This window comes from Lepus europaeus, chromosome 9, assembly GCF_033115175.1.
Source record: "Lepus europaeus isolate LE1 chromosome 9, mLepTim1.pri, whole genome shotgun sequence".
In the NCBI taxonomy this organism is placed as follows: Eukaryota; Metazoa; Chordata; class Mammalia; order Lagomorpha; family Leporidae; genus Lepus; species Lepus europaeus.
Window position 1 is genome coordinate 91,005,583 of NC_084835.1, and position 11,440 is coordinate 91,017,022.

An 11,440-nucleotide genomic window follows, 5' to 3' on the forward strand; every position below is an offset into this window, starting at 1 on the left:
ATTAATTTAAAGAGTTTCAATCTCATTTTTATTTATATTTAAGCTTTTAATCTTGGAATAATTAGTCATTACTTGTATTTAATGACTGGCTTGCTAATTGTGTATCCCAGGATGGAGAAGAGAAAAGTTAACATACTCACAAACTAGACATTAACTGTGTTAATGATCAAATTCTCTGAGATTATGACTATTATAAGCCATAGTTAACAGTTATAACCATTATTTTTGTATTATTTTCCCTTTTACTGAGAAAAAAAAACAGAAATGTCCTGGAGGCTCAGATATAAATGATGAGTGCTGGCCTCACCGGTATTATGGTTCTATTAGGAAGAACAACTTCTGAGTCAAGTCTTGTTTTCTTAATCATTATTAGGGCTCAGTAAAGTAAATGCTGGTTCTGGTCAACTGAGTAAATAGGCTCTCCTCTTCTCATTATAGTGTTATACAGGGTTTATGCCTGGACAAATATAACTTCCCAGCTGTTGGAAAAATTCCCATCAGTTCTTATGTGGTTAAAAAAAAATGTAATTAAGGATGGTGCTACAAACTGCAAGCCTGGGGAAGAATTTACCTCATTGGAAAACTTCTGAACCTCAGGAAGGCTTGTGAAGCTTGTGCCAAGCTAGTAGACTCTGTCTTCTCCATACTGTATCCTCTCTTCTCCATGTGGGGTCTTCCTGGAATGAGGCTAATGAACACTGGCAGATGCCTATGATTGATCACTAAAGATTTCAAACCCTGGTTGAAGTCTTAGTTAAAGGACTGTCTTCACACCCTTGGCCTTTGAAGCCAGCATTCCAAGGGATGGCTGGACTGGGTGAGAGGGCATGATTTTCTTCTAAAACACTGTGCTTACAGGTCAGAGTCCTACCGCACACAGAGAATCAATATTATTAGCCCATTTGAGGTCTACTATCTGCAATTTCTTTATTCTCTTAGAATAGTTTTTATCTTTGGCTAATAGTTAAATGAAGGTGAATTGAAATATTTATTTTTAAAATGTCATTTAATTTTAGACAAAATTTACTAGAAAACGAGTATTAGCTTTAGAATTATATTAACATGTAGTTTGTATTAAGTTTTTCTAGGATGAAATCATTCATATGAAAACATAAATATTTTCAATATAGAAATTCGATTAGAGAATTTCCAATGAGAAGTGAAATTAAGATTTAGATTATATTGGGATGAATGATATACTTTATGTGAATTCAGCAAACATTGACTGCTGACTGTGTCCCAGGCATTGCTCTAAGATGGTGCTGAAAGCAGGCAGAATATCAGTCTTGACAAACCATGATGAACAAGGAAGATTGGGGTATAAAAGAATGTCTCTGTGAGTGTGTGTGGGGGCCGATAACCTATACAGGCTCTGGGGAAAACTTCCTTGGGTTATTAAGTTTCATCCAAGAGTTAGACCATTTTCTCTTTTAATGAGGATTCCTAAAACTCGAAAGGAATGCAGGGGTCACATCAACAGGACTTTTTCAACAATAACAAACAAACAAGCAAAAAGCCACAAGGGGTCATTGTATGGCTAGATGCTAGAAGCAAGCCTGAAAATGACAACATACAACAAAACATGATAGAAATAGAAAAATAGGAAGAAAAATTATATTGAAGGAGCTGGCACTGTGGTATAGCAGGTAAGGCTACCTGCTGTAGTGCCAGATTCCCATATGGGCGCTGGTTCGAGGCCTCACAGCTCCACTTCTGATCTGGCTCTCTGTTGTGGCCTAGGAAAGCAGTGGAGGATGGCCCAAGTGCTTGGGCCCCTGCACCCACATGGGAGACCCAGAAGAAGCTCCTGGTTCCTGATTTTGGATCGGTACAGCTCTAGCCATTGCGGCCATATGAGAGTGAACCAGCAGATGCAGGACCTCTCTATCTGCCTTTGACTTCTCTGTAACTCTGCCTGTCAAATAAAATAAATAAATCTTTAAAAAATTACATTGAAATCACACAACTTCTATATTCACATGGTTTGAGCACAATTTTGAAATATTAAAGATTCCGAATGCAAGGTTTTCATGCAATATTCTTTCTGCTAGGAGCGTGAAGGTTCTTGGTGCTGGTCTCTTCATAATGCTATCAGGAAAGGAAGGTGTGATTAACACTGTGTTGCATCTTCTGTGGCAATAAACTTATGGTAGACAATGGAGGCCCTGTTAATCTTTGTACATTATAAGAAAGATAATGGTTGATAGAAAATGGCCACTCCCTTTCTTGTGAGTCACATGTTACCAGAAGCCTGTCTTTTCCTGAAATTCATTTTCTTAACTTTTTTAAAAATAATAACTGACAAAAGTTCACTAACATGTCTTTGTCCCTGTTTCTGGGGCATCCTTCATATAATGTTCTGGAGGAAATTTTCCTTTCATGTAAGTGTATGTATGTGGGATTTGGTGGGAGGAGGATGGTGTTTCCCAGTGATTTCTTCAGATATACATGAACACATCCTTTGACACCTAATTATCTGACTTTTGAAAACAGCTTTTATTTACTGGGCAGTAAAACATTGAAGTGTTCAATTTTGGCACCCAAGGAAGCAATTTTTTTTTTTGCTTTGATCAGCTGAAGGGAATGGGAAGCTTAGTTGTTCCTCTGCTGTAACTTCTTTTATCAGTTTCTTGACAAGTGGTACGATTAAACTGGTGATTTTTTAAAATACTGAGATAAGACTGAATTATCTCAATTTAACTTAGTCCAGAGGAGGAGAGTTTTTTTTAGGCTAGGCACTGTTGTCCTCCTTCTGGAACGAGAGGCAGCAAGGACTACTTTTGTCCATTCTAGCAACCCAGACACTTCCTGAGTCACATCCTGTTTGCCTTTCATTCATTAAGAAGTCTTTCAGGAGGATATGGAGGAGAGGGGCACACAACTCCAGTGCTTTCAAGAACTGGGGACCTGGCGTGGTGGGGGTGGGGGGAAGTTCAGCGTTCCCAGAGCCAGATGTGAGAGATTCGATAGGGCCAGGAGTGCCCTGGAGTGCCAGCCTTTTCTGCCCTCACCCTGGGCCCCCCGAAGAACATGCCTGATTGAAGTCCTCTTTCCCAGCAGGATGTGGGTCAGGGAGGAGCTCTTCCCTTAGGGTTAGATCCTTCCCTCTCCTGCTGCCTATCCTTTTGCCTTTGAACCCTGAAGTTAGAGGACCAGGCACTGGGGAATAACTCTATGGGTACTGGACAGAAGTCTGAATGTCTGTGGGTATGAGTGTGTATGTCTGTAGGTGTGTGTGGTTTTGTGTCTTCATCTGCAGAAGTCTTGCCACCAGTTAGTGTTGAGAGAATCTCCATTGGGGGGAGACCTGGCATTTGTTTTCTACTTAAAAAGATACCACGCCCTTGTGCATGAGGGAAGAGCTTTAGAGTTAGACATTTTCCCTATGGACATCCTCTTGGTTTGCTTTGTGGGAAGGGGGAACGGGTAAGTGATTTTTATCTCTAGCCATTGAAACAGCTGTTCTCACACTGAATTTGTACTATTGCATATATGTAGACATCTTTCTTTTCACTGAAACAGTGTTTATCAGTAGTTCAGAACTATTTATTTGCTCCTGGGTATAAAAACATTTTTTATTGAAAAAGGAAAAGGAATAAAAGAAAGAGAAAGAAAGAAAGAAAGAAAGAAAGAAAGAAAGAAAGAAAGAAAGAAAGAAAGAAAGAAAGAAAGAAAGAAAGAAAGGCGGGAGGGAGGGAGGGAGGGAGGAAGGAAAGGTATCCCCCCTCCCACTATGATAGCCAAAAAGATCAAGACTGCAAGTCCCCATGAAATACCTTGTTTTGACAGTGGAGCCTTCATGGGCAGCACAAAAGAAAGGAGGCCTTGAGAAAAAGGAGAACAAAGTCTTGGGAGGAGTGAGATGTGTGTTGGATCATAGAGGCAGGCACTGGGGACTCAGGTACTGCAGAGTTTTAAGTTAAGACTGAATTTTAGAGGCTGTTAACTTTTAAGAAGTGTACATAATTGAATTTCTTGCATTTTTCTAGTTTTGCTCTCATATATTCTGTATTTCATGACTTTGCTTTTTACTGCTTTCATTATGAGTTAAATATACAGGCAGCTTTATGTGGAATTAATATCCAAGATGCTGGGATAATGTAAGCTGCTCTTAACAATTGGTCACAATTCATTTTAAATTAGTAAATTCATTTAAATGAATTAATTGGGTCATTATTTGCATATAGTTGTTTCCAAGTTTTATTGGGAATAAAGTAGTAAAAGACTTGGCTCTGCTAATTTTGGCATCACTGTAACTTAGGACAAGAATGGCCCATTTTCCCTCTCTCCATTTTATAGTCCCATAATTTCCCTAATTACTTCTGCGTGAAGAAGTCAAATTGGAGTTGAGTTGTTGGCAAATAAATGAGACCAGTTGAATTGTAGCATCACAGAGTTTGGGTACAATCACATTTTATCATGTAGCAGAGAGTTATGTATTATTAGTGTGAAGGAGAATGCAAAACTATCAACCAAACCAGAACGGAAGAGAAATTCACCCTCCTTAAAGAAGACTTACATTCTCCTCTGACCTGACCACCATCAGCCTTTTTGATTACCACAGCCATTGCCATTCCTCTTGGCTCTGTGTTCATAAGGCATTTACTGTGTTATGCTTTGTTTAGCTTATATGGGTTGGTCTTTACTTTTTTTCCCAAATAAAATCTTTTAAGAATAAATACTGTTTAATATTATTTTCTTATATCTCTCACAGTTGGACTCAACTAAACATAGGCAAGGGTAATGGTCAAATAACACAGTAACCAAAATGTGAGAATATAGGAATTGATCCTGTATACTCAAGTCCAGTGGCGGAAGCTGCTCTGAAGTTGCCCTACATGTCTTATATTGACCCGTTAGTGGCAGGATTGTCAAAACTTCCAGCAGATCCCTGAAAGTTTGGAGTACTCAAGGGTAATGTGTACTTCCAGCTTGGCTGTATATCATAGGTGAACTGTCAACCCTAGATATGAGATAGCATTGTTATTGCTAGAACTCAGATATTTCTGATTTCAGTGGTCTGTAACTAAACCTAAAACCATGCTTCCTTTTGACATGCAAATTATTACAACATAATTTTCCATGTTTCAGTCCAACAAAAGCTCAGGCTTTTGCCATGTTCTTACCAAAATATCTTTGGACATATACAGGATGACTGACAGGCTCAGTTCCTTCAGTTCTTTCAGGTTGTGGTTGCCAGTTGCAACCAGCAACCAGCTCTAGAGCACTGCATCCTTCTGCTGTTGTTTCTGCCTTTGTGAAACCACTTTTCTCCAGGAAGCTGCTGCTTCCTCTGCACTTGTTACTGCACGTATGGGCCAAGTCTTGCCTGCAATTCTACATGGTGGTGGTGGAAGAGAGCTCCTAGTCCTTCAACACTATATAAAAAATTAAAGGAAGCATGAAGAAACCCAGATGTGGAAAATGAGAGGACTCTTTTCAAAGACCATTGGCTATTGACCTCTTCAGAGTGATCCTCAATGAATCCATTTTTCCTTAACTCTGGCTGGTGGCAGGAACCAACTATATCCAGCAGGTAACTTTTTAAAAAGATGTATTTATTTATTCGAAAGGCAAAGTCACAGAGAGGCAGAGGCAGAGGCAGAGAGAGAGAGAGAGAGAATTCTTTCATCTGCTGGTTAACTTTCCAAATGGCTGCAACAGCTGGAGCTGGGCCGATCTGAAGCCAGGAGCCAGGAGCTTCTTCCTGGTCTCCCACATGGGTGAAGGGGCCCAAGGCCTTGGGCCATCTTCTACTGCTTTCCCAGGCTGTAGCAGAGAGCTGGATCAGAACTGGAACAGCTAGGACTCAAACTGGCACCCATATGGGATACTGGTACTGCAGGCAGCAGCTTTTTACTTGCTACACCACAGCGCCAGCTCCCAGCAGGTAACTTTTGGCCAGTACTTTTCTGAAAGCCTAGAATTCAACTCTCTGTAGTTCAAATGTGAGACTCCTTGTTTGCTTTTCTTATGCATATCCCTTATGCCCATCTGTTTAACCCATCAACTGTAAGTCAATTCCCATCTACTATATTTTCCTATAGTGGGTCCCATGGTTGGGGGTCACCTCAGATAGCATACCAGCAATCCACCCCAGGTTACCTTGAGCCCATTTCTGTTCCTCTCCTTTTTAAGTATATACTTTAGGATGAAATGAAAAAAATATGAGGACTAAATGTACCTTCTGCCTTATTGTAAGCCAATTTCCTATTGTCTACTACTGAGCAAAAGTACATGTTCAAGAGTTCAAGTTTAAGAGCAGGAGAACATCTCAAAATAATACAGTAATGCTCAATTAAGTGGAGTTTAAGTGATGATGCAACGAGAACCATAATAAGCAGATAGTAAGATGTATACAACTGGGGCCAGTGCTGTGGCATAGTGGGTAAGCCCAATGGATGACTCTCTCTCTCTCTCTCTCTCTCGCTCTCACTCTCTCTGCCTCTTCCTCTCTGTAACTCTGCCTTTAAAATAAAATAAAATAGATCTTTAAAAAAAAGATGTGCACAATCTTGCAAAAGATTATACCCATTTTACAGGACCCAAATACACAGAACAGAGTATCTTAATCTGAAGTGCCTATGTTCAGATTGCTTTTTAACCTGAATTTCTTCCTTTAAATAATGTGAAGGAAATAATCTTAGATCAGAATAACTGAGGCTTTCCAACAGAGTGACCACATTTAGAAGAAATGCATTGTTTGTAACAGGGAAAATATGCCTATTTTTCTCAGCTTCCGAATCACTATTCCAGCAAGGACTAAAGTCCTGTACTTCACTAGGTATTTGTGGTGTCTGTTAGATATAGGTGGTCTCCACAAGTGATAGTATCAGGTCCATGAAACTTTATAATGATGATGGAGGGTGGAGGGCAATTATGAATGGGTAACACTGAGGTGCATGTACAGAGCATGATAAGTACAAGCTTGTGCTGTTTACTGCCAGAGATGTATTTTATCACATATATCAGAAGCATATTTTCATGTATTAACAAGGGTTTCCATTCTTAAAATCCTCTAACTTCTTCCTATCTCATAGGGAGCAAGGGTAGCTTTCCATAGGCATTGTCCTCTGAGAAACAGCACATATAGTGGATAAAAGGAATCATAGGTCAACATTTGACTTTGTAGAGCTTACACCAGACTAATGTTTTAGAATGCAGATGTTTCCTGTGTAGGAAGAAGAATTTTTGGAATTTTATAATGAATATATAGATTTTTGAGGGACCTAACCTTGGAAAACTGAATACTGGGCATTTACTAAAAGCTAAAGTAAAGTGCAAAGAGAACCTTTGCTCTGATAAGGTATGTAGTGGTACCTAAGACCTGCCCAGAGGTGACCTAGAAATACTTCTAATCACATCCCAAAAGCTAAGGCAATTCATATGACTGTTACAAGTTCAACAAAGGTAGGGTGTTTCATCCTACAGGAAGGGTATCACTGAAGTGGCTGAGAATAATGGGTGACCAGCTACACAGTCTGCCACACAGATACTTTTATGTTAAATAATCCCCCACAGAGAACAGAATGGGCACATCCTTATTGGCCAATGAATTTCCTCACAACTGACACCCCTGGAACCCGTGTGTCTTCCTGTTACTAGGATTGCTGAGGAAGTCATGACTGGCAAGAATCCCTCTACAGAGAAATCGTGGGCTGGAAACACTTCCCCTCAATTTTTATTCTTCCACTTTTGTCAAGAAGAAAATAATCTGACAAAAAGGGAGAAAAAAGCACAAAGTCAAAATGACAGGCAAGAAATGAAAGAATCAGGCCAGTAGTGATGTATGAAATGTCCTACTTTTGATTTTCCATGTAGGAAACACTTAAAATTGATTTTCAATATTTCCATCAATATTCTTAGCCACTATTGTCTATTTCCTGTGACAGGATGAATGTCCCATCTCTCACACTTTCCTGCCTCTCTTTCCCCTGCCCATATCACTAACATTGACTGTCTTTCAAATACATTCTAACAAGTAGTCTATTTACATATTAATCCAGCAACTGCAGAGAGCATCAGAACACCTAAGAATGGTTGAATTTAGGACTCAGTGGAATAAGGGCTTTAAATCTTAGACTGTGGTAAAATTCAAAGTGACATTTCACAGGAAAAGAAAACTTCTATTTTTATCTTAGTGTTTAGAGATGATCCCTGGGAAGAATTGTTAAGGTATCCCAGGGCTTCCCACATGTGCCTTGGAATTCTGTGCAATTAGATACTCCTCCACTGCCAGCCTTTTAGGAAATCAGTCAGCCTCTACCTGGGGCTTTCCTAATGGCTAGCCCACTTGTCTGTGCTGGTTAACTCAGTTGGCTATAATGTAAAGTATTAATTCAAGGAGGGCTAATTAGGAAAAGGTCATTTGACCTTTTGATTGAGTTTGATTTTTCTGGCTTTTTTTTTTCTCAGAGAAAATATTTCAACCTCTTAAAGACTACCTTTAAGATACTTACTGTTGTCATAAGGAGAACAGATGAATACAGTGGAACTATAACTTTACATTTTCCATTCACCTTGAATACACAGGACGTGTACTATGTAACATATATACACCAGTTTCAATTTAACAGGATGGACATGACATAGAAAGAGAGTTTGTAACAAGCTTTGGCTAATTTCAGTTGCTGTCTACACTGCTGACAGTGACTATACCATCAAGCCATGCATTCTGGTTCAGTATTCATAATCTCTAAATGTGATTGGTAACAGTTGATCATATTTCTTGCTGGATGATGTTAGTCAAACCATAATATATTACTCTGGATTGCACTGGTTGGGCCCTCTGCTTCAGCAGAATTGGAGATTGGTATTGCCTTCCCTTATTTCAGTACCAGGAAGTTGTTGCCTGTCTGGACCCTTCTAGCTCTTCCAGGGCAGGACCTTATTCTGCACTGACTTCTAGAGACAGCCCAACCCCACTGAAATTATTCTGTGAGAACCCTTAGATGTCGAGCAGTCACATGCTCTATGAGTCAATGTTACTGCCCTCTTCTGTGAATGTAATGTATTTCTCCATGTTGTTTGGAAATTTTTTACCTGTGCCATGTATGCTTTGATTATAAGCCTAGAGTAGGCACAACACAAGACAATTTGCCAAATTCCTTTCATCACTTGCTATGAAATCCTCATGACAGGAGTTACTTATTACATATTAAATTATATTGACAAGGAGAGCTTTGCCAACATACTTTATGTTTCTTCGTATTGCAATCCCCTTTGCTAACCATCACCCTTGTCTTTGTAACCTGGACTTACTGTTGAAGAGCATTATAGCCAGGAATTATATTTCAGACTGTGGATAAATTTCTCTGGAAGCCATTGTTACTTTTGAAAACTCTTCACCAATATGTGGGATTTATATGCCAGAAAAGAACCAGACAAGAACAAGAATCTATTCTGAAATCATAAACCTTCTGGGCATGACCAGGCTATATAAGGCTATTTGCAGTTGGCCATTAGGAGAACCAGCTGAGGGCGTGATCATGCCTTATTCTGTGTAAGGGTGAGTCCAGCTGGAGAGCCAAGGCTCAGTAGAAGAGAGTAACCTTAGAATCAGGAAGTCTAGAGTTTGATGAATCTCTCACAGATCTCTTCATGCCCCACTTTTGTGACTTGGCTGATGTGTGTTAAATTAAAGAATCAGACAAACAGGCAAAGGTCCAATAGTGTGGCACAGTGGTTAAGCTGCTGGTTGAGTTACCTGTATCTCATATCAGAGCGTGTAGGTTCAAGTATCACTACCATTTCCAATCCTGGTTTCTGCTACTGTACAACCTGGAAGGCAGCAGGTATTTGGGCCCCCATTGGCATCTTAACTACCACAGCAAATATCTATTCACACATATGGTTATTTAAATTTAAATTAATTAAAGTGAAATTGGATTAACAATTCAGTTCCTCAGTTTTGCTAGCAAGATTTCTTGTGCTCAGTTGACATATGTTAGTTTATGGTTAGTGGCTACAGATTGGAAAATAGACTTGTAGAATATTTTCTTTTTTCTTTTTTTTTTCTGGACAGGCAGAGTTAGACAGGGAGAGAGAGAGAGAGAGAGAGAAGCAGAGAGAAAGGTGTTCCTTTTTCCATTGGTTCACCCCCAAAGTGGCCGCTGCGGCCTGCGCGCTGCACCGATCCGAAGCCAGGAGCCAGGTGCTTCCTCCTGGTCTCCCATGCGGGTGCAGGGCCCAAGGTCTTGGGCCATCCTCCACTGCACTCCTGGGCCACAGCAGAGAGCTGGCCTGGAAGAGGAGCACCCGGGACAGAATCTGGCGCCCCAACCAGGACTAGAACCCAGGGTGCCGGCGCCGCAGGTGGAAGATTAGCCTAATGAGCCACGGCAAGAATATTTTCTATTGGACAATGTTACAGAGAATTTGATAATCAGAGCCTTTACTGTAATAAATTCCCCGTATTTCTGGATTTTTTCCCTTTGTGTTTGAGTAAGCAGTTGCTTCAGGAATTTGTCATTATAGATAATGACAAAGAAATATTTTCTATCAAATTATAAGAGAGTTGGGAAAGTAAATGATATTGCTATTATTGGAATACTTTTTATGTATTAGATATTAAATGTATTAACTATTACCTCACTTATAACACAGTAGGCCTACAACATAGGTTTTATAATTATCTCCAGTTTTGTAAATGGGAAGAAGGCCCAAGCCTTGTAATAAGTGGAAATAGAAGGGGCCAGTATTGTGGCATAATGGGTAAAGTCACCCCCTGAAATGTCAGCATTCCCTATGGTGCTGGTCTTGAGTTCTGGCTCCTCCACTTCTGATCCAGCTCCTTGCTAATGGTCTATGAAAAGTAATGGAAGATGGTCCAAGTGTTTGGGTCCCTTCCACTCATGTGGGAGATCTGCCTCCCTACTTTGACCTAGCAACCATCTAGGATGGATGGAAGATGGAAAATTTTCTCTCTCTCTCTCTCTCTTCCTCTCTCTCTCCCTCTCTTCCTCTCTGCCTCTCTCCCTCCCCCCCCCCCCCCGTCTCTCCTTTTCTCTCTGTAAATCTGACTTTCAAATAAATAAAAAGGCTTTTAAAAAATGTGGAGAAGAATTTAAAATTCAGTGCTGATACCAATGTTAGTTCCCCTAACCATAATACACGTACATGCACTTGTATAATTATTGCAGCTAAAATAACTATTTCCCTGTTAATATTAGCCAGAACCTAAGCATGGAGTATTAGATTTGTTTTTACATGACATTTTTGAACCTAAGAACCAGATTTTTCAACATTGGTAACTAAATAGGAATTTAACAGGATTTACCAGGATTAAAATCCTTTTTCCATCTGAAAAATCCTCCCTTGAAGACAAGATGACAGACATTCAGAGTAAAATGCATGCAGATTAATATACGTCTTCAAAGAGTCTGAGACAAGAAAAATGTAAAAGGGAAAATCAGAAAAAAATTCAACCATTTGCTCTAAT

The 11,440-nt window shown here is 39.8% G+C and overlaps 1 pseudogene; it reads right to left on the reverse strand.

The window, feature by feature from the left end:
* LOC133766358 (60 kDa heat shock protein, mitochondrial-like) overlaps positions 1-4,568 on the reverse strand; it is a 40,909-nt pseudogene extending 36,341 nt beyond the window's left edge.
* Positions 4,569-11,440: the final 6,872 nt, after the last annotated feature.